The 24,224-nt window shown below is 44.2% G+C and overlaps 1 pseudogene; it reads right to left on the bottom strand.

The window, feature by feature from the left end:
• The window catches only part of LOC123153050 (protoheme IX farnesyltransferase, mitochondrial-like), a 46,382-nt pseudogene extending 25,712 nt beyond the window's left edge, over positions 1 to 20,670 (bottom strand).
• Positions 20,671 to 24,224: the final 3,554 nt, after the last annotated feature.

The raw sequence follows: 24,224 nt of genomic DNA, 5'->3' as shown, positions 1-24,224 counted from the left end.
TCCAATAACCTCTTGCTTCATCATTCTTTTGACTTGATATGATCGCGGATCGATTACATCTTCGTGGAATCTCCCGGCAAATGTGTCGCGATCATCATCATCATTCTGAGCTCATCCAGGATACCAATTGGATTCATGATGAGAAATACCATCCTTGCCTCGATGAATTGTATTATCATCGACCACTTTATTGCCTTCCCACCAACACAAGCTTGTTCATGTTTGGTGTTATACCTTGAGTTCCTTGCTGTCCAGCAATTGATCTTCCTTACCTCGGAAGTATTACCATCTCTTTTTGTCAAGAATGTGGCGAGAATTTTACCACCTCTTAATAATTCTTGATATCATAATACTTCTTGCCATCTTCATTCATTCCTTGGTCCCCGTATTGTTTTCAACCGGAATACCGACAATGGAGCTATGACGTGTGAATTCAAAACTCCTAGCAAACCTATTGCTTTGAAGTGAATGGGCGATAGTTCATTCTAAGTCCTTCGCTAATTGAATCACCATTCTAACATTGGTCGTGCAACCCAACCCGTACTTCGGGCGCACCCTTCAACCAATGTTTAATTGTGTATGTTTTCCTCGAGCTTACTTCCTTATATCAGTTGATCTGACAAATGTTATCTCCTTGTTCACTTAATGGTGGAAATCCATCTTTTGGAAATCTCGATGGATTATCGCTGAGCCCATCAGCCACCTCCTCCTCTCCTTGGTTTAATGATGAACTATTGTTCAGGAACCCACTCCCATAGTTCATTTCCTGAGAATCTTGAAATGTCATTTCGTCTATTTGTGTTGCACCTTTTATTCTCGAACATCCTGAGTCTGAGGTATCATTACACCAATCGGATCTGAATCTCGGTCAGATATGATGGTTGGGACAATTTTCCAAGAGTTATGATGTTGATCCGTTGATGACCCGGTAACATGATGTCATGCCTAGCACCCCCCCCTGGCTGGAGGACCTATCATTATAGATTCCTTTTCAGCAAGGTTATCCGTTCATCCATGAGGAAATTGTAAGACTTAATCTACAAGTTATTCCTGATGGATCCTTCGTGTTTCCAAAGTCTGATCTTCACCTGAAGACCATGTCACTGCTATCTCGAAGCATGTCAATGGTACTCCGATTTTCAACAGGAACATTTGAAGCATGATGCTAAATGTTAATTATCAATTATCCTAACACCGTTGTATGAGTAATATCATGAGATTCCTCCCCCCTTACCTAAATGGTTTTCTACTTTATATCCTGTCATGGATATCTTGCTCTGCTTGTCCTTGGGAAGGATATACCCTCGAAATATGTGTTTAAACATATTTTCCTTTCCATTGTTCTGTTTAATCTGATGATCATATTTTCCTTCCATTGGTTTGTTAAACCTTTTCTATGATCTATATGATATAAGCAGTAATAATCCACTGCTTGTGCAAACACCTCGATGTACAACTCTGTCAGTAAGACCTTGTTACTATTGTTGATGACATTCCGGTAACCACCGATGGACGGGAACCTTGCCTATTGGTCCGCCTCGTTTCAACGAGCAGGAAAATGGTTCTCTTCGTCCCTCGCCCTTGGTACCAACGTTGTTGCCGACATAACTGACTTGGTACTCTCTGACATGCCTTGCTATCATGACCGTGAAAGATGTCACTGCTCCTATTACAAAAAAAAACCACATGGTGGGCCTATAACCCACAGTTCCACAGGATCGAAACCTGACTCTCCTGTACACCCCCTGTTTCCAAAGTTATTCCTCCCCCGTGGGCTCGTATGTAATTCATGAGCCACCTTCCGATGAGATCGTCAATTCTGGCTTCAGACACAATAATTATTCCGTGGTTTTAAAACCACTTTCACCTTCTGACTAGGCATTGAACGATTGCCTGGCTGCCTGAAACTTCTTATTGTACCTTCCAACTTTACCCTCGAAGTGTTTATTTGTTCAACTCGAGAGGTACTCATATGCTCATTCATGGGTTAATCCCAGATCATTACCCTTATAACATACTATCGTTGCCAATATGCCTCGTTACCTATTCGTAAATACGATGAAGATCCTGAAGAAAGGATGCCGACTTCATCATGATGACCTAAAGCGGAGAAATGAAGACATCAATATAATGGGTCGACCTCTTCGAGAAGAGCAACCAAGACTGAGAAGATCCGTTAGCATATCGTAACTAGATCCCTCCCCCCCCTTACTCGTGCTCCTAAATCTCGGGACGAGATTTCTTGTAGTGGAGGAGAATTGTGACGCCCGGGTAATTAAGCTACAGTAATCCCCACTAATGTTGCCACGTCACCTTTGTCACGGTAGTTAATCTCGGGTTAGTTCAAAAACCGGTTCTAATTTCAAATTCAAAATCGAGCAAACAATAAAAGTTTTCAAATATTAAAAATTTAAATGTTCGGAGTGAACCAAATAATACATAGATAATTATGGTGGTGAAACCACTTTTTTATAAAATGTTTAAGTGCTCAAGGGAAAATTAAACAACAGCAAAGGAAAGTAATTAAAAGCCTTTTGTATTTTGTAAAATAATAAACTATTTTATTTAGCTGTCCAAATTAATGTGGCAGTGGTATCTTTAACATACCATATTTAGGTGTTGTTCTCACATTTTTCGAAATTGAAATAAATTAAAATTTTAATAACCGAAAAGAAGAAATAAAAAAAAGGGAAAGGGAAAAAAGGAGGCCCCCCCCCCCTGGGCTCCGGCCCAGCAGGCCGGCCCAGTCGAACACCGGCCCAGCCGGGCCTCCTTATCCATCCCCCCCCACCCCCGAAACCCTACCCACGACCCCCACTCTCCCTCGCCCCCTCCCCCACGTTCGCTCCCCTCTCCCCCGATCTGGATCGGGATCGGGGGAGGCCACCGACGCGCCGCCGCCCCCCTGAGGCCACCGCCGCCGCACGAGGCCGCACCACCCGGAGCGCCTTCGCCTCGCCGCCTCTCCGGCTCACCTCCCCTCGCTCCGCTTTCCCCCATCCCGATTCTGGATCGGGGGGAACAAACCCCATGTCGCCCCGACCCCTCGACGAACCCAGCCATCGCTGGAGCCACCCCGCCGGACCTTCCCTCACCGGATCTCTCCTCCTCAAGCCGCTCGCCGGAGCCGCCTCGCCTTCCTCTTCGTCGTCGACCGCGTCCCCGTCACCCACCTCGAGCACCGCTGCCCCGTGCCCTACAGCCCCCTGTGAGCTCCCCATCTCCTCCGCTCTCCCTCTCGCACCCGCCCGTGCGACCACGTCGCCGCACCCCCATTTGCCGCTCGCGGCCTCGCCGCTGTCGTCGCCCCGCAGCCACGCGCGCTGGTGCTCCTGTGCGCCACCGCATGCATCGCCGTTCCCGGCCGAAGCCTCTCCGCCTTCCCCCGCCATCCACTATGGACGCGAGCTCGACCCGCGGCCGCGCCGACCTCCCTCGCGCCCTCTTCCCCTGGCCACCTCCCCTCCGGCCCGCCGCTCTGATCCGGCCGGCGCCCGTGCAGCCCCTGGCTGCCGGCGCCCGTGCCTGGCTTCCCCTGACCCCGCTCGGGCTGGCAGGCGCCCGCCCACCTGGGGCTATGCCCCGTTTCGCCAGCGCCCATGCGCCCACATGCCCGTAACCGCATGACCCGGTGCCCGCTAAGGCCTCTGGGCCACTGACAAGGGGGCCCTGCCCCATAACGTTTTAATAAAAAAAAGGAAAATAAAATAAAAATAAATTATTAATGAATTAATGAATTAATTAATTAATTAATTAAGCTAATTAATCATCTTTACTTAATCTAATTAACTAATTAGTTTAATTAAACAGTAATTAGTTAATTAAACCCTAATTAACCTATTCAGAGGATGACAGGTGGGTCCCACTGGACCCACACGTCAGTTTGACCAGTCAACACCTCTGTTGACTGCTGACGTCATGCTGACGTCATGATGACGTCAGCAAACACTGTTTTGGATAATGTTGAATTAAATAAATTAAATAAATTCTAAAAATGATTTAAAACTTTAGAAAATCATATCTTTTAATCAGTAACTCGGATTAAATATTTTCAACATGAAAGTTGCTCAGAACGACGAGACGATTCCGGATACGCAGTCCGTTCGTCCGCCACACCCCCTAACCTATCGAACCCGCAACTTTCCCCCTCCGGCTCCTCTGCCCGAAAACACGAAACACCGGGAATACTTTCCCGGATGTTTCCCCCTTTCGTCGGTATCACTTACTACCGCGTTAGGGCACACCGAACACCGCGGATTGCCTTGTTATATTTTGTGATGCTTGTTTGCTCTGTATTCATTATTTCTTCCCCCTCTTCTCTCCGGTAGACTACGAGACCGACGCTGCTGCTGCCCAGTTCGACTACGGAGTTGACGACCCCTCTCTCTTGCCAGAGCAACCAGGCAAGCCCCCCCCCCCTTGATCACCAGATATCGCCTATTCTCCTCTATACTGCTTGCATTAGAGTAGTGTAGCATGTTACTGCTTTCGTTAATCCTATTCTGATGCATAGCCTGACATTGTCGCTACATCTGTTGATACCTTACCTGCAATCCTAAATGCTTAGTATAGGATGCTAGTTTATCATCGTTGGCCCTACATTCTCGTCAGTCTGCCATGCTATACTACTGGGCTGTGATCACTTCGGGAGGTGATCACGGGCATATACTATGTACTTTACACTGTTACATTACCTGCGATACTGTTCGGAGTTGGGGGCTGAAGGGGCAGGTGGCTCCATCCCGGTAGAGGTGGGCCTGGGTTCCCGACGGCCCTCGACTGTTACTTTGTGGCGGAGCGACAGGGCAGGTTGAGACCACCTAGGAGACAGGTGGGCCTGGCCCTGTTCGGCGTTCGCGGATACTTAACACGCTTAACGAGATCTTGATATTTGATCTGAGTCTGGCTACGAGCCTATACGCACTAACCATCTACGTGGGAGTAGTTATGGGTATCCCGACGTCGTGGTATCAGCCGAAGCACTTCAGACGTCAGCGACGGAGCGGCGCGCGCCGGGTTGGACTGCGTTAACGCAACTTCCTTTGTAATGGAGGTTGCTAGGTCTGCTCACCGGCCGCGTACGCAACGTGCAGGTGTGCTCAGGGCGATGGGCCCAGACCCCTGCGCGCTTAGGTTTAGACCGGCGTGCTGGCCTCTCTGTTGAGCCTAGGTGGGGCTGCGACGTGTTGATCTTCCGAGGCCGGACATGACCCAGGAAAGTGTGTCCGGCCAAATGGGATCGAGCGTGTTGGGCTATGTGGTGCACCCCTGCAGGGATGTTAATCTATTCGAATAGCCGTGATCTTCGGTAACAGGACGACTTGGAGTTGTACCTTGACCTTATGACAACTAGAACCGGATACTTAATAAAACACACCCTTTCAAGTTCCACAGACAACCCGGTGATCGCTTTTCCGCAGGGCGACGAGGGGAGGATCGCCGGGTAGGATTATGCTATGCGATGCTACTTGGAGATGCTACTTGGATGACTACAATCTACTCTCTTCTATATGCTGCAAGACGAAGGTGACCAGAAGCGTAGTCTTCGACAGGATTAGTTATCCCCCTCTTATTCTGGCATTCTGCAGTTCAGTCCACTGATATGGCCTCCTTACACATATACCCATGCATTTGTAGTGTAGTTCCTTGCTTGCGAGTACTTTGGATGAGTACTCACGGTTGCTTTCTCCCCCCTTTTTTCCCCCTTTCCTTCTTTCTGGTTGTCGCAACCAGATGCTGGAGTCCAGGAGCCAGACGCCACCGTCGACGACGACCCCTACTACACCGGAGGTGCCTACTACTACGTGCTGCCCGCTGACGACGACCTGGAGTAGTTAGGAGGATCCCAGGCAGGAGGCCTGCGCCTCTTTCGATCTGTATCCCAGTTTGTGCTGGCCTTCTTAAGGCAAACTTGTTTAACTTATGTCTGTACTCAGATATTGTTGCTTCCGCTGACTCGTCTATGATCGAGCACTTGTATTCGAGCCCTCGAGGCCCCTGGCTTGTATTATGATGCTTGTATGACTTATTTTATTTGTAGAGTTGTGTTGTGATATCTTCCCGTGAGTCCCTGATCTTGATCGTACACATTTGCGTGCATGATTAGTGTACGATTAAATCGGGGGCGTCACAGTGGGAGAATCATAGTCTCCATCATCCTTTACTCACTGGGACAATGCTCTAATAATGATGATCATCACACTTTTATTTTTTTCTTACAACTCAACAATTACAACTCGATACTTAGAACAAAATATGACTCTATGTGAATGCCTCCGGCGGTGTACCGGGATATGCAATGATGCATGGGTGACAAGTATGAAAGAATTATGAACGGTGGCTTTGCCACAAATACTATGTCAACTACATGATCATGCTAAGCAATATGACAATGATGGAGTGTGTCATAAACGGAACGGTGGAAAGTTGCATGGCAATATATCTCGGAATGGCTATGGAAATGCCATAATAGGTAGGTATGGTGGCTGTTTTGGGGAAGGTATATGGTGGGTGTATGATACCGGCGAAAGGTGTGCGGTATTAGAGAGGCTAGCAAAGGTGGAAGGGTGAGAGTGCGTATAATCCATGGACTCAACATTAGTCATAAAGAACTCATATACTTATCGCAAAAATCTACAAGTTATCAAAGCAAAGTATTACGCGCATGCTCCTAGGGGGTAGATTGGTAGGAAAAGACCATCGCTCATCCCCGACCGCCACTCATAAGGAAGACAATCAATAAATAAATCATGCTCCGACTTCATCACATAACGGTTCACCATACGTGCATGCTACAGGAATCACAAGCTTCAACACAAGTATTTCTCAAATTCACAACTACTCAACTAGCATGACTTTAATATCACCATCTCCATATCTCAAAACAATTATCAAGTATCAAACTTCTCATAGTCTTCAACACACTCATAAGAAAGTTTTATTATTAATCTTGCATACCAAGCATATTAGGATTTTTAGCAAATTACCATGCTATTAAGACACTCAAAATAATCTAAGTGAAGCATGAGAGATCAATAGTTTCTATAAAATGAATCCACCACTGTGCTCTAAAAGATATAAGTGAAGCACTAGAGCAAAATTATGTAACTCAAAAGATATAAGCGAAGCACATAGAGTATTCTAACAAATTACAAATCATGTATGGCTCTCTCAAAAGGTGTGTACAGCAAGGATGATTGTGGTAAACTAACAAGAAAAGACTCAAATCATACAAGACGCTCCAAGCAAAACACATATCATGTGGTAAATAAAAATATAGCTCCAAGTAAAGTTACCGATAGAAGTAGACGTAACAGGGGATGCCTTCTGGGGCATCCCCAAGCTTTGGCTTTTAGGTGTCCTTAGATTATCTTGGGGGTGCCATGGGAATCCCCAAGCTTAAGCTCTTGCCACTCCTTGTTCCATAATCCATCAAATCTTTACCCAAAACTTGAAAACTTCACAACACAAAACTTAATGTAGAAAATCTCGTGAGCTCCGTTAGCGAAAGAAAACAAAATACCACTTCAAGGTAATGTAATGAACTCATTCTTTATTTATATGGGTGTTATACCTACTGTATTCCAACTTCTCTATGTTTTATAAACTATTTTACTAGCCATAGATTCATCAAAATAAGCAAACAACACACGAAAAACAGAATCTGTCAAAAACAGAACAGTGGTGTAGTAATCTGTAGCTAGCGCAAGATATGGTACCCCCAAAATTCTAAAATAAATTGCTGGACGTGAGGAATTTATCTATTAATCATCTGCAAAAATTATTAACTAAATAGCACTTTCCAAATAAAAATGACAGCAGTTCTCGTGAGCGCTAAAGTTTCTGTTTTTTACAGCAAGTTCAACAAGACTTTCCCCAAGTCTTCCCAACGGTTCTACTTGGCACAAACACTAATTAAACACAAAAAACACAACCAAAACAGAGGCTAGATAATTTATTTATTTCATAACAACAAGGAAAAATATTGGGTTGTCTCCCAACAAGCGCTTTTCTTTAAAGCCTTATAGCTAGGCATAATATTTCAATGATGCTCACATGAAAGACAAGAATTGAAGCACAAAGAGAGCATCATAAAAACACTTGAAAAACACATCTAAGTCTAACATACTTACTATGCATAGGCATCTTATAGGCAAACAAATTATCAAGGCAAACAAAAACTAGCATATGAAAGGAAGCGGAAAGAAACAATAGCAATCTCAACATAACGAGAGGTAATTTAGTAACATGAAAATTTCTACCACCCTATTTTCCTCTCTCGTAATAATTACATGTAGGGTCATAAGCAAATTCAACAAAATAGCTATCACATAAAATATTTTCAACACGATCCACATGCATGAAAAGTTGACATTCTTCCAAAATAGTGGGATCTAAAGTTGACACTCTTCCAAACCCACTTTCAGTATTATTGCAAACAATATTATCAATCTCATAATCATCATGGGGAGTAAATAAATTTTGAAGATCAAAAGAAGAATCACCCCAATCATGATCATTGCAACAAGTAGAGGACATATCAAAACTAGCATCCCCAAGCTTAGGGTTTTGCATATTATTAGCACAATTTACATAAATAGAATTTATAATAAAATCATTGCGATCATGCTTTTTATTCAAAGATCTATCGTGAATCGCTTCATAAGGTAATTCATCACACTTTTCAGATTCATGAATTTCAAGCAAAACCTCATAAAGATAATCTAGTGCACAAAACTCACTAGCAATTGGTTCATCATAATTGGATCTCTTAAAAAGATTAGCAAGCAGATGAGGATCCATGGATCTTAAGTTCTCTGTTTAGTAATAAATAAACAACTATTCCAACCATACGAGCAAACAAGAAACGGGCAAAAGAGGCAAATAGAGAGGGAGGAGGGGGATAGAGAGAGAGGGCAAATAAAACGGCAAGGGTGAAGTGGCGGAGAGGAAAACGAGAGGCAAATGGCAAATAATGTAATGTGGGAGATAAGGGTATGTGATGGGTACTTGGTATGTTGACTTTTGTGTAGACCTCCCCGGCAACGGCGCCAGAAATCCTTCTTGCTACCTCTTTTAGCACTGCGTTGGTTTTCCCCGAAGAGGAAGGGATGATGCAGCAAAGTAGCGTAAGTATTTCCCTTAGTTGTTGAGAACCAAGGTATCAATCCAGTAGGAGGCTATGCGCGAGTCCCTCGCACCTGCACTAAACAAATAAATCCTCACAACCAACGCAAATAGGGGTTGTCAATCCCTATAGGGCCACTTACGAGAGTGAGATCTGATAGATATGATAAAGATAATATTTTTGGTATTTTTATGATAAAGATCCAAAGTAAAATAAAGGCAAAGTAAATAAGTAAGTAATAGGAGATTGATATGATAAAGATAGACCCGAGGCCATAGGTTTCACTAGTGGCTTCTCTCGAGAGCATAAGTATTCTACGGTGGGTGAACAAATTACTGTTGAGCAATTGACAGAATTGAGCATAGTTATGAGAATATCTAGGTATGATCATGTATATAGGCATCACATCCGAGACAAGTAGATCGACTCCTGCCTGCATCTACTACTATTACTCCACTCATAGACCGCTATCTAGCATGCATCTAGAGTATTAAGTTAAAAACAGAGTAATGCATTAAGCAAGATGACATGATGTAGAGGGATAGACTCATGCAATATGAAGAAAACCCCATCGTGTTATCCTCGATGGCAACAATACAATACGTGCCTTGCTGCCCTTACTGTCACCGGGAAAGGACACCGCAAGATTGAACCCAAAGCTAAGCACTTCTCCCATTGCAAGAAAGATCAATCTAGTAGGCCAAACCAAACTAATAATTCGAAAAGACTTGCAAAGATAACCAATCATACATAAAAGAATTCAGAGAAGATTCAAATATTATTCATAGATAGACTTGATCATAAACCCACAATTCATCGGTCTCAACAAACACGCCACAAAAAGAAGATTACATCGAATAGATCTCCACAAGAGAGGGGGAGAACATTGTATTGAGATCCAAAAAGAGAGAAGAAGCCATCTAGATACTAACTATGGACCCGTAGGTCTGAGGTAAACTACTCACACTTCATCGGAGGGGCTATGGTGTTGATGAAGAAGCCCTCAGTGATCGATGCCCCCTCCGGCGAAGCTCCGGAACAGGCCCCAAGATGGGATCTCGTGGATACAGAAAGTTGCGGCGGTGGAATTAGGTTTTTGGCTCTGTATCTGATCGTTTCGGGGTACGTGGGTATATATATAGGAGGAAGAAGTACGTCGGTGGAGCAACAGGGGGCCTACGAGGGTGGAGGGAGCGCCTGGGGGGTGGGGTAGGTGCGCCCCCCTACCTCATGGCCTCCTGTTACGTGTCTTGACGTAGGGTCCAAGTCTCCTGAGTTGTATTCGATGACAAAATCACGTTCCCGAAGGTTTCATTTTGTTTGGACTCCGTTTGATATTCCTTTTTTCGAAACCCTAAAACAGGCAAAAAACATCAATTTTGGGCTGGGCCTCTGGTTAGTAAGTTAGTCCCAAGAATAATATAAAAGTGGATAATAAAGCCCAATAATGTCCAAAACAGTAGATAATATAGCATGGAGCAATCAAAAATTATAGATACGTTGGAGACGTATCACGGACCAGATGGCTTGTGATTTTTTCAGAGAGGCAACTTGCACCAGGACTTCCTTAGAAAGATTCCTTAGCAGATAGGCTACTAGTTGCTGATCTTGGATTAACCAAGCAGCATAGACTGGGTTGGGAACGATCTGTTCCTTCCCTTCAGAGTTTTTGGAGGTGATTTTGGCTGATGGTTCGGGGATGGTTCCATCAAGGTAACCAAAGAGGCCTGCCCCAATGATTTGGGATCGGGCTTGGGCACGCCATAGCACATAGTTTGTGCGGGTTAAGGGTTCAGAGATGGTGTTGTTGAGGCCGGCTAAGGGGACTTGGCTTGAGGAAGACATGGCAGGTAGGAGAGGGACGATGGAAGCTAGATGAGATGGAAGAGGAGGCTCTGTATACCATGAAAGGTTTCATAAAGCGTCTCAACTCCCGTAACATGGGAGCCCACATGTATTTATATTCATATTGGCGAGGCCAGCTCTCGCAGAGGCATATATCGATAGATTACATTGTTGGTTTAAATAACGAGAGAGATATGGGGAGATAGAGAAGGATTACATCATTAAGAGATAAACAAGTGCTAACAAACTAGATCCTCCTAACTACTCTACGTGAGACCCAAGTCATCTGTAACATGACATGTTTAACACACATGTCAAGGATACAAATTAGGTTGGTTTCACACATGTTAACATTTTGATTGATGTAACTTCTACAGTAGATCTAGTAATAACGGGTTGGAATGACTAAATTACCCTCCAGCAAGGTAGTCATCGCGGCATAAGTACGCAAGGGCCATGAAATGTGGTAACTGCCAATAGTACAAAGCAACAGGTAGAAGCATAGAGTTGAGTGACACTTCAGATGCTGCTGCTGCCCACCTGTATGAAGATAAATAAGGGCCACATGCCGTGTAAACATAATATTGCACAGCCACATTGATATTCATTCAATAAATAAACAGAAATGCAATAATACACAGAATATATGCCCATGATACACAAAAGCATGATAGTCTACACCTGTGTAGGTAGTCTATTAGAGCGATGCTACAAATACTAAAGGGTTTATAAAATAGAAATGTAGGGAAGTGATTATGAATAGCTGCATGTTGTGGTCAAGGACAGATGTAAAGACATGAATTTACAGATAGAAAAACCATACACCCATTCCAGTTCTCAAATTTGAGTCATCATATTCATCTAATGCACCTTTTGCTTTAACCGCACCATAGTGCATTCCAACCCCTAAAGACCTTCTAGTGCAATAATGCTGGCATTCCAGTAAAAGAAGGGTTCAGGTAACATAAAGAGTCGCGTCCGGTTGTAAATTTGCTTTCTTGTATCTCCTTCCTTTATAATGCCAGTGGGAGACTTAGAGCCTTCCTTCTCCTTGAAGTATTATCGGACTCCGAGCCTATATGTGACCCCTTTCTTTTTATTTGCTTGCTTAAGATGTCAGTGTATGGCCTGAAACAGTCTCCAGGGCAGTGGAATCATCCATTTTGATTCTTTATGTCAGTAGCTATGGATTTGAGAGTAGTTCATAACTTCAATTTGTGTGCTTAAGCTGGTAGGTCCAGATGTCTCTATGATATGTTGCTTTATTCTGATGAGTCTGTTATGGCCGTGGGTGCACAAGGCAGCAGGAAATAGGCTTATCCATGAAGGCGTCAGATACATTATGCTAGAGATAGGAAAGTTAAGAAAAGGAGTAACTCAATTAGTAATTGTCCTTGTTGGATACAGTTGGGTCCATTACAAAAAGGCTAGTTAAATTAAGAAGAGTCCAACTGAACTAGGAAGGTAGCTATGGTTTGGCCTTGAGTTTAATAAACCATAAAAAAGGCACGCCTAGGCTCTAGGCAGTAGCAAAACGCCCAACGCTTAATTGCGGCTAATGTGCGCACTTTGGTCAGAAAAGCGCAAGGCAGTGGCAAAACTCACAATTAGCGCCTAGCGCCTTTTAAAACTTTGGTCTAAACTGAAATACATCTTGCGAATCAAGTTAGTCATCCTACATAAAGGACTAGCATGTATAACATTTAATCACGCAATAAGAGAATAGTTTATCAATCTGTCATCTCCCTCATTCGTCCTCCCTAAGTCATGTTCTATTACCCAATCCCATACGTCGGGCCATGCATGATCTTCATGGCAGTATTAAACCAGATTGTTCCAGTTGCCAGGCCATTAAATGACTATAACCAGGGAGCAGAACAAGAAATTAAAATAGGAGATGAAGAATATACACTCGCTCCATTATTCTACATATAAAATACCACCTTCAACCCGCACCTAGACAATCCAGAAATGTGTCTTCAGCAGTAACATACCCTAGAAGTGGTGGAATGGCGCCAACAACTACTCCCACCCATGTATTGACAGGGTGTATTTGCTTCAATGGAGTGTATACAAATGCATACATGATGAGATTGGATGCTACAAGCCCAGCAGCTAAGCCATTAGACTGCACAGACCTTGCCAAAAATTCTCAATGTTTAGTTCCAATAACACAGCACTTTACCAACTTCAGTGGACGTACACACTTAAAACAAAGTGTAAAGCAAGTACAGGCAAATGGCAGAGCCGAACCTTGCAAGCCAGTAATGTTGTTTCTGCAACTCCAACACTTGTAGCCCACATGGCAGCATGCACAGGACTAATACGCCCTGATGGTAGGGGCCGTCGCATTGTCCTTTTAATTTTAGCATCATTATTTATCTCGAACACCTGAAAAGGATGTCGATGCACCAAGTTCATTGTCTCTAAGTGTGATAACCAGGTGTATAATGATATCTATAAATCCCGAAATAATGTACTCCCTTCGTCCCAAAATAAGTGTCTCAACCTTAGTACAACTTTGTACTAGAGTTAGTACAAAGTTGAGACACTTATTTTGGGACGGAGGGAGTAAATATGTAAGAAAAGCAGAATAACTTCCCAAAAACTGATATTAAAGTGTGACATTGTGTGACAATGAACATAAAAGGATTGCAAGAATGTGAACAAAAATGAATATTGGTTTTGTTAACCATCATGCTAATGGTAAAGGCTACCCCAAAAAACAAGCACACACCTGGTTGAGAGTGTTGGCAGATGTTGCAACCATCATGGTACCAGTGCATGTGTAGCATAGTCCAGCAATGTCTACAATGCTGCCACTCCCGAGCACATGTCCAGCTCCTGTTGTTGCCACAACAAGTGCACTAGATACCATAAAAATGGAATGTATAATCAAATGGAAGAAATGCAACAAGAGGACAAATAATTCATCAATCACAAGGAGTTCCAAGATGCAAGACACACCATGGAAAATTCAAAATCATAAGGTTGTCTGAATGTATTCCAAAGGACATATATTAACCCATATGGCCACTCTCCAGACGTACATTAAGCCAAATCCCACAGAACAATTTCACCAAAGAAGGCATTACAACTAGCATTTTTCATAGGGAGAATAGATGGTCATGCCTACTGTCTGAGATATTTTAACTAACTGAATTTTGAGGTATTGTATCAAACTCTCGATTCAATTTATGCATTCTAGCCAAAAAGAAGTAATAATGGATGTTAGATGGCACATCAGACTTTCAATAACCTGTGAATTGCATTCCCGTTCTAAATAAGGGTATTATGTGGTTCAACAAACAATAGAATATAAATACCGTATGTGCAATATGAATTCTAGAGAGAACATACAACTGAACATTTGGACTACAAACATATGGGATATTGTTTCATATGAGGACAGATTGCTAGAAGTCGAGTGCCATCAAAATTTATGAAATCTGATGAATGGAAAAAACTACAGATAGTAAACACCTTATGACAAAAACATACAGGAAATAATTAAATTATAGTTCATTTTTACCACCATAAAGGTAATCTTAGCCTTTCAGGCACACTAAACCACCAATTGACCACTATGCATATATAGTCAAGGTGGATCGTCCAAGATAGTAATGATTTGGCAGCGGCCACTATCTACCATCTAGGATCGCCACCGGACGCAAAAGTTTTGGTCAGACCCTAATATTTCAGGACATGGTTCCAAAAGCACAACAAAAGTGAATGGTGAAGCAAAAACAAGAACAAGAAGAAGAGAAGATGTCATGTTCCAAACAAACCTAAGTATAAAGACATCTACTGCATCACACCTCTGTTAAGTGTGTCAAGGTAAATTGAATGCAGTTCTGCTTATCAAGAAATTTGGGGTTTCCATCATTGTGGTTATAACAAAAAGAGGTGTGGCTTGTCTAGTCTGCAATACACTTACAATTCCATTTCTACAACATAAACAAAAGGGCTACATTAGCTAGTTTGTCACATAGCACCGTATGTTTCCTAAACATCATCAGAAGTTAATTTCATAGAGCCAGTATTACGTGTGCGAAGCGGAAAACGTCTTACCTCGTACAGAGGGGACGCTGCGTATATTATAGGCAGGGGTGCGAGTCCTGATAACGCATACAGTTAAGATTACAGGAGGGATTACAACTTGGAGGTCAAGCTAGGAAGAGATAGAGTTATAGTTACAGAAGATAAACATCTCCTAGCCTATAACCGAAGACTCCTGCTAAGATATGCTACAAGTCGCCCTAGTACATTGGACACGTACGACAGACTTGATATCTGAAGTTTAACACCCTCCCTTAATCACAACTTCATCAAGTTGAGATTATGCTTGAAGTCTTTGAAACTTCTTGTAGGCAAAAGGCTTTGTAAATCCATCTGCAAGTTGATCTTTGGAATGCACAAAGCGAATGTCAAGTTGCTTCTGAGCAACTCTTTCTCTGACAAAATGAAAATCTATCTCTATATGCTTTGTCCTGGCATGGCACACTGGATTTGCAGAGAGATATGTTGCACCAAGGTTGTCACACCACAAACAAGGAGCATGCTTACTTTGTATGCCAAGTTCCTTCAGCATGGACTGAACCCATATTATCTCTGCTGTGGCATTTGCCAACGCCTTGTACTCAGCCTCTGTGCTTGACCTGGATACAGTAGCCTGCTTACGTGCACACCATGATATCAAATTTGGTGCATAGAATACTGCAAAGCCACCAGTGGAGCGTCTGTCATCAAGACAACATGCCCAGTCAGAGTTAGAAAATGCACTAACAAGAGTGAATGGCAATTTGCTAAAGTTCAGTCCCAAGCTCAAGGTACGCTTAACATATCGAACTATACGTTTTGCAGCTGTCAAATGAACATTGGTGGGTGCATAAAGAAACTGGCAGACTTTGTTGACAGCAAAGGAAATATCAGGCTTGGTAAGTGTGAGATACTGAAGAGCTCCAACCAGGCTTTTGTATTTAGTGTTGTCCTCTTTATTGAAAAGCTCACCTTCTGCAAGAGATAACTTTTCTGAGCTAGATAATGGAGTAAGTGAGGGTTTACATCCCTGCAATCCAGCTTTCTTAACCAGGTCAGTTGCACATTTTTCTTGAGAGAGGAGAATTCCATCCTTGTGTTTCTTCACCTCAATCCCAAGAAATTAATGCAAGTCACCAAGATCCTTTAGAGCAAAGTCTGCACTTCAATCCTTGAGGAGTCCTGTGATTGCTTCGTCAGATGAGCTAGTCACAATAATATCATCAACATATATAAGAACAAATATGCACGTGTTGGAGTTGTTGTAGATAAACAATGATGTGTCAGACTTGGAAGGAACAAAACCTAGTGCTTGCATTTTGTGATAGAGGCGAGCATACCATGCCCTTGGAGCTTGTTTTAAACCATATAGTGCTATCAAGTTTACACACATGAGAAGGAGCATTCTTACTCTCAAACCCAGGAGGTTGTTTCATATACACTTCCTCTTCCAGAACTCCATGGAGGAACGCATTCTGAACATCGAGCTATCTAATACTCCATCCTCTAGAGACTGCAATAGACAGGACAAGACGAATAGTGGCTGCCTTTACCACTGGACTGAAGGTGTCCTCATAGTCTATGCTATACCTCTGTTTAAACCCCTTTGCAACGAGTCTAGCCTTATATCGACCAATGGTTCCATCAGCTTTCCTCTTAATCCTGAAAATCCACTTGCAATCAATCAAGTTTTTACCTTGCTGTGGGGGAACCAAGTGCCATGTTTTGTTTCTTTTCATTGCCATATATTCTTCATGCATAGCTTTATTCCACTTCTCATCACACAATGCCGCTTCAAGGGTGTTAGGCTCACCTAGTTCACCTGTGGAGCAAACCATACCATACTTTGTCATATGCTTGTAATTAATAGTTTGAATTACCCCTTATTGCAGATGTGTATGCCACTGTTGAGACACAGCCGGATCGGCCATAGAGGATCCGCCAGACTGCTCCTGTGTGACATCAGATCCCAAGAGCGATCCTGATGGATTTTCTGCGGCTGTTTGTTGAAGTGGAGCACCTGGAATGACCACAGAGGATCCCGGTGTAGCATCTGCATGTGCATGCAGCCCATCATTGCGTGATGATGGCGCATCCACCTGGGTCGCGGCGCCGGTCGCCCCAGTCAAGCCCTCCCTGTGTCGCGCGCCATCGTGCCGCGTGTACGTCACGGGTTCGCTGGCGTACCTCGTACTGCCTGATTGGTGCGGGGCATTCTGCACCTGAGCATGCGTGGCCCCGTGGGACCGGCACGTGGGTCTAGAGGAGGCACGGGGCGCGCGCATGCGCCTGCCTCGGCAGCAGGGGCGATCCCGAGGCGCCTGCACCTGACGCGGGATCAGGAGGCGATCCCGAGGTGGATTCAATCCGTTGCAACTGGATGGATCCCGAGGGCAAGTTGTCTCCCCTGGTGAAGCACATGGAATATGGCGTTGTTTTAGCTCTGTTTTCTTTAGTTTCCGCACGAATTTCTTCTGTTCCATCAACACAAAACGCATGCACATCAATAGATGGGTTAGTCAACAGTAAGTCATCTATATTAGGTCCCCCTTGATCAAAACTAGTGAGATGAGGAGGCAAAAGAAGGATTTCTTTTCATAGGAGTGCACCAGCATTGGGTTGGAGGTCGGCGAACGGAAATTTGGTTTCATCAAAGACCACATCACGTGAGATGTAGACACGGCCAGTGGAGACATCTAAACACTTGACCCCTTTATGATGTGCACTATACCCTAGGAAAGCACACTGTTTTGAGCGAAACATGAGTTTGCGGTTGTTGTAGGGACGAAGGTTCGACCAACATGCACACCCAAAAACACAGAGAGACTTATAGTCTGGTTTAGTGTGAAGGAGTCGTTCTACTGGAGTTTCATTGTTAATGACATGACTAGGTAGCATGTTGATAATGTGAACGGCTGTGAGAAAAGCTTCGTCCCAAAACTTGAGAGGCATGGATGCGCAGAGGGCAAGGCCAACCTTGACAATGTGCATGTGCTTGCGTTCGGCGGAACCGTTTTGTTGGTGAGCATGCGGGCATGCCACATGGTGCGAAATGCCAAGATTTTGGAAGAAGAAATTTAACTTTTCGTATTCCCCTCCCCAATCCGATTGGACAGCGATGATTTTGCTATCAAACTTTCGTTCAACAAGCGCTTGAAAGTTTTGGAAAACTTGAAACACATCGGATCTCCGTTTGAGGAGATAGATCCAAGAGAATTTACTATAGTCATCAATGAAACTGGCGTAATAAGTATGTCTATCAACGGAGGTAGGGGCTGGACCCCAAACATCGGAAAAAATGAGTTGCAATGGTTTGGTAGAAACACTAGTGGAGATAGGATATGGCAATTGATGACTTTTAGCTCGTTGACATGAATCACAAATAGTTTCAACATGACGCTCACCAATAAACGGGAGCTTATTTTTCCTAAGCAACTTTTCTACTAAAGAAAAAGAGGCATGTCGTAAACGATCGTGCCATCGTATGGACGAAAGCTTGATAGCACCACAAGCTTGTTTATTGAATCTTCTAAACTTCAGAATCAATGGGTAGAGCCCTCGAACACATCTACCTTGATAGAGAATTGTCCTCGTTGCCTGATCCTTGATCAAAAAGAAAAAAGGATGAAATTCGAGAAAGGCATTATTATCAAAGGCAATTCTATGGACGGAAAGTGCACTAGGGACATGCAAAATTTTCTTAATGTGTAGTTTGCGACTAGGGGTACAAAATATAGAGTGACCAATGTGACTTATACCCATACCTTCTCCGCTAGCAGTATGGATTTGATCTTTGCCGCGGTATTTTTTCTTCATGCTGACCTTCTCAAGCTCGTTCATGATGTGGTTTGTCGCTCCGCTATCGATGTACCAATTGGTGTCAATACCGTAGGAACCATCAGCGGTGGCAGCTACCTTGTCATTGTCTTGAGAATCAGCATCATCATCATAACGGTATCAGCAATATTTTGCTGTGTGGCCGGGCTTCCCGCAGATCTGGCACCTCGGAGTCTCTGGACGCGTTCTGTTGCCACCACCGCGCCCTCGCCCGCAGCCTCGGCCGCCCGAGCGCTGAGGAGAGGGGCCGCGGTTGTTGCCGCCGCCGCCAGATCGCCCCTTGTACCGAGGAGGGCCACGCGAGCAGGATCCTCCACCCCGGCCGCGTGACGCCGTGTTTGCAGAAGATTTGAAGCCGCTGGATCCGTGGAACTGGGCCATGCGCTAGTCGAAGTTGGACAGCATGGCGAAGAGCTCGTCGAGGGTCGCAGGAGTGACACGGGCGTCGAGAGCCAACACCAGAGGTTGATAGTCTACCTCCAACCCATGGATGATGTACGAGATGAGCTCATCGTCCTGGATAGGCTTGCCCGTCGCGGCCAGCTCATCGGCATAGCCACGCATGACGGCGAAGTAGGAGGCCACTGAGAGGTTTCCCTTCTGCATGTTGATGAGGCAGGTGCGGATGTTGTTGATGCGACTCGCCGATTGTGAAGACAACATGGCCGTGAGCGTCATCCAGAGCGCGCCCGCCGTGGTGACCGTGGTCACCGTGACCAGGACCTCTTTTGTGAGGTTATTCAGCAGGTAGCCAAGGACCTGCTGATCCTCCCGTACCCATATAGGGTGGAGAGGGTTGGGCGATGAAGTCTTCTTGCCATCCTTGGTTGTGACGAGGAGCTTGGCCAGCTCCGGGTTGGTGCCGTCGATGTAGCCGAAGACGCCGGCACCGCGCAGCTGAGGTGTGATCTGCGTGCGCCACAACACGTAGTTCGTGCGCGACAGCTTCTCTGTGACCTGATTGTTGAGGCTAGGCAAGAAGGAGCCGGAGGAAGACATGGCTAGGCTAGATGGGTTCGACAGAAGCTCTAGATGGGAAAAGGAAAGGCTCTGACTACCATGTGCGAAGCAGAAAACGTCTTACCTCGTATAAAGGGGACGCTGCGTATATTATAGGCAGGGGTGCGAGTCCTGATAACACATACAGTTAAGATTATAGGAGGGATTACAACTTGAAGATCAAGCTAGGAAGAGATAGAGTTATAGTTACAGAAGATAAACATCTCCTAGCCTATAACCGAAGACTCCTGCTAAGATACACTACAAGTCGCCCGAGTACATTGGACATGTACGGCGGACTTGATATCTGAAGTTTAACATTACGAAGCCCAGGTTCACAATTCAGCACACTAGATCCTACAGTGCATAAACGTTAAGGGGTATTAATGAGTTAGTGCTCAACTGTTACAGATCCCAAATCACAAAGTTAGTAAAATTCATTTCTATGGAATTTAACCATAAGAATTGAAGAGTATATCTTTATTTCATTCTGAAAAACATGAATTGTAAGAATATAAGTCATCTTCTGAAGGGAAACATAAGCAAATCGCACACCTGAGACGGGCTTTGGAGAGCTCCCAGTAGCACACCTGTAGTGCCGCAGCACGTCAGAGGCGGATCTGGCTCCCGACGAAACAGCTACCGAGTAGGCCGCCGCTTCAGCAACGGATGGGTGCAGGGGAGGTGGCAGAGGGTACCGAGCAGGTGGCCCGCGCTGAAGCGATGGGAAGAACAACCGTAGAGGGGTTGCGGATGGGATCAGCGAGCAAGCCCAAGCGGAGAGCCCTCGCGGTGGAGGCGGCAGTGGCGCTGCCTCTCCACATGGCTGTGGAGGCGATAACGAACGACAGGAGGCTGGAAAATCTGGTGAATGCTTTCGGCCAAAGAGGTGGAGCTGTCACATCTTACATCTTACATCTTATGTTCTTAAGAAGTTGATCTCCATTACTACGGATTCTCTTAACATGCAGCCCGTCCACATCATCATCTAGCCACGTCAGCAATTCTTGCCATATATACATGCAATATGTAGGCATACCTGTGATGCAATGCAACCTTCCACCGCAGCGTAATTGTTCATGTTATCTCCTGACCATTCATTTATATAAAAAATAATTGTAGCGATCCAACCTCAAACGGTCAAGTCTTTGTGCTTCAGTGTCATCGTTGGATTGGTAATGCTGACACACACAGTACTCGAAGGATTTATAACAAAGTGGCTATCACACACTTATTACATCGAATGTCTCAAGAGAGAACTTATTACAATAAATATGGCTTAAGGCCATCTAATACGATAACAGCGCAAGACTTGGAAGATAAAGTGAATCCATCAACTCCAACGGCATAGCTGAGTGCATGAAAAACGACCTATCGCATCTTACTCCTTGTCTGAAAAGTCTGCAACATGATACGTTGCAGCCCGAAAATGGGTCAGCACGTGGAATATGCTGGCAATGTAACACGGGAGAGTAATGAACAAATAAATGCTATCACTACATGCATATATGGCTGGTGGAGGCTATATGGTTAATATGTTTTGCGAAAAGCCAATTTTCCCTACAACAAAGGAATATATTTTATTTAACTATCATGGTAGTTGATCAATATTGAGAAGGTTCGTTCAACTCAATCCCAATTAAAAGTAATTATCAACCCAACAAATTAATTTAGAGTGATGAGATCCATATGATAATCCAATAACCAGATACTCAAGATGTCCATAACCGGGGACACGACTAACCATGATTAGTTTATACAATCTGCAGAGGTTTGCACACTTTTCCCCACAAGACTCGATCTCCTCCGTTGGATTTCTCGCACTACAGGGTGTTTGAGAAACGGATGACCGAGACACAATCTTTCAGAAGCATTTGCTCTCTACTCTGGGCGGACCGGTACACCTACAATCCCCTACATCTGCTAGTCCACCTCTTCAAGAGCTCACGCAACTTACTCAACTATGCCAGAGCCCATAATGGCTTGTGGCTGCACATGAAAGTTTCTACCATGAATAGTCTTATGATTCCTTTGAGCCTAGGTGGCAGACCGTAGGATGATCACACGGGTACTCCGGGACATCCTAGGACAACACTAGATTCTCCAGGTGCCCACAAGTAATCCACCCAGATGTGTATTAAAGTTGCCACCTTAAGTTGAACCATTAATTAACAACTCACAACTGTAATGGATACACTCAAACCCAATCCACGTCTACGAGCATAGCATGGCAATGTAAGCATAACGTAGAAGTAACTCCCAAGGGTTTGATAATAAAGCAAGTAATAGGTTCTACCTCATCATCTACTTCCCAGACCCACATGTTAGGAGATCCTACTCATGCACAGTGTGAGGGTTGAAACTAATGCATAAAAACTGGGTGATAAAGGGGTATGATCAAAGTGTTACTTGTCTTGCTGATGATCTGCAAATCCTAAAGACTCGTAGTAGCACGCTTCGCACTCCCGATGTTCTATCGTAAACAAACATTAGCATACATAAGCAATCAAACAAGGATGCACGGGTAAAACTCAAATAAGAAGATCTAACCAGAAAGTTCAACTCAAGAACTCCGCTTTGCAAAAAGAACCAAATCAAACGGAGCAACAAAACTCAAACTGTGAAAGAAACAAGATCTTATTTACTAGTCTAGACTAAAATCAAATTTTACAGTACCAAAATCCTGTTCAAGCTGGTTAAACAGAAAGAGGGCTTCGAGACAAAGATCCAGGCGCTTGAATCGCCTGATTCCGATAAACGGGTGAAAAGATAAACTAAAACTAAGACCAGGGCAGAAATCGCGATCGAAAATAATCACGGAAAACCCTGGAAAAAAAACTAACGAACAGGCTAACGAACGAACGTTCGTTGTCTATGACTAATGGATGAATGACATTCGCTAAAACGAACGTACGGACGAACGTCCGCAAAATAAGTAAACCGACGGAAAAACCGATCTAATAGAAAAAAACGAGATCTAGGGTTTCGAAAGAAAACCGAACGGTTTTCTCGCGAAAACAGGCGGCGGCGGCGGCTACCTCTGGCGGCAGACGGAGAGGCAGCAGCGGAACAGCAGTGCGGCGGCAGTGCGGCTCCGGCAGGTCAGGCGCGGGGCGGCAAGGCGGCGACGAGCGGGGTCGGCGGCGACGTGGCGGGAGGCGGGCGGCGGCGCGCGGCGCTGGCTACGACGGCGGGCGAGCGGTGCTAGGGTTTCGGGGGCTGGGGTGACTTGGGCCTCGGGCCTCAGGGGGTGTGGCTTATAAAGCCCCGGGCTAAGTGTCCTAGCCGGACATGGCCCGGTAAGTCGGTTTGCACTTTTTTTAAAAAAAATATTCTGACGCGCAGAAAAATAATTAAAAGAAATGCTAAACGGACTCCAAAAATCCTGAAATAAATTTTCCCTGTCCTCTAAAACTATAGCGGACAAAGTGTACATTTATTTGAGCCTCTAATGCAATTTTGAAAAACACATATTTTTCCTAATCCAAATAAAATAGTGATAAAATCCCAAATAAAAAAATACAAATTGATTTTAATATTTTTCCTCCAACATTTCATTTATTTTGGAGAAGTCATATTATCTCCTCTCATATAATTTTAATATGAAATATTCTCGAGGAGAAAAATAATTAAAACCAAAGTGATCCTTGTTTCAATATTTGAGAAAAGTTCAAATATGAGAACTAGGAAAATCCCCAACTCTCTCTGAGGGTCCTTGTGTTGCTTAGGATTTCAAGGATCGCAAAACAAAATGCAATAAAATATGATATGCATGAATGACCTATGTATAACATTCCAAATTGAAAATTTGGGATGTTACAAACCTACCCCCCTTAAGATGAATCTCTCCTCGAGGTTCAGGTTGGCTAGAAAATAGGTGTGGGTGGTCTTTGCGTAGATCATCCTCTCTTTCCCAAGTGGCTTCGTCCTCGGTATGGTGGCTCCACTGAAATTTGCAAAACTTGATAACTGCGGGTAACTCGACTGGCAAACTCGAGAATCTTGACTGGTTTCTCCTCATATGTCAAATCACTGTCTAACTGAATTGCTTCTAGGGGCACTGTATCTCTTAGAGGAATATTGGCCATCTCAGCATGGCATTTCTTCATCTGGAAAACGTGAAACACATCATGAACTCCTGACAGTCCTTCAGGTAACTCCAACTTGTAAGCAACCTCTCCCATGCATTCCAAAACACGGTTCGGTCCTACAAATCTTGGGGCTAACTTTCCCTTAACTCTGAAACGCTTAACTCCTCGTAGAGGTGATACTCGCAGATATGCTTTGTCTCTAATTTCATAAACTACCTCCTTGCGTTTCAAGTCTGCATAACTCTTCTGTCTGGACTAAGCTACTTTCAGTCTATCCCGAATTAGCT

This window comes from Triticum aestivum, chromosome 7A (assembly GCF_018294505.1).
Source record: "Triticum aestivum cultivar Chinese Spring chromosome 7A, IWGSC CS RefSeq v2.1, whole genome shotgun sequence".
In the NCBI taxonomy this organism is placed as follows: domain Eukaryota; kingdom Viridiplantae; phylum Streptophyta; class Magnoliopsida; order Poales; family Poaceae; genus Triticum; species Triticum aestivum.
This window is presented reverse-complemented; position numbering and strand designations above follow the sequence as displayed.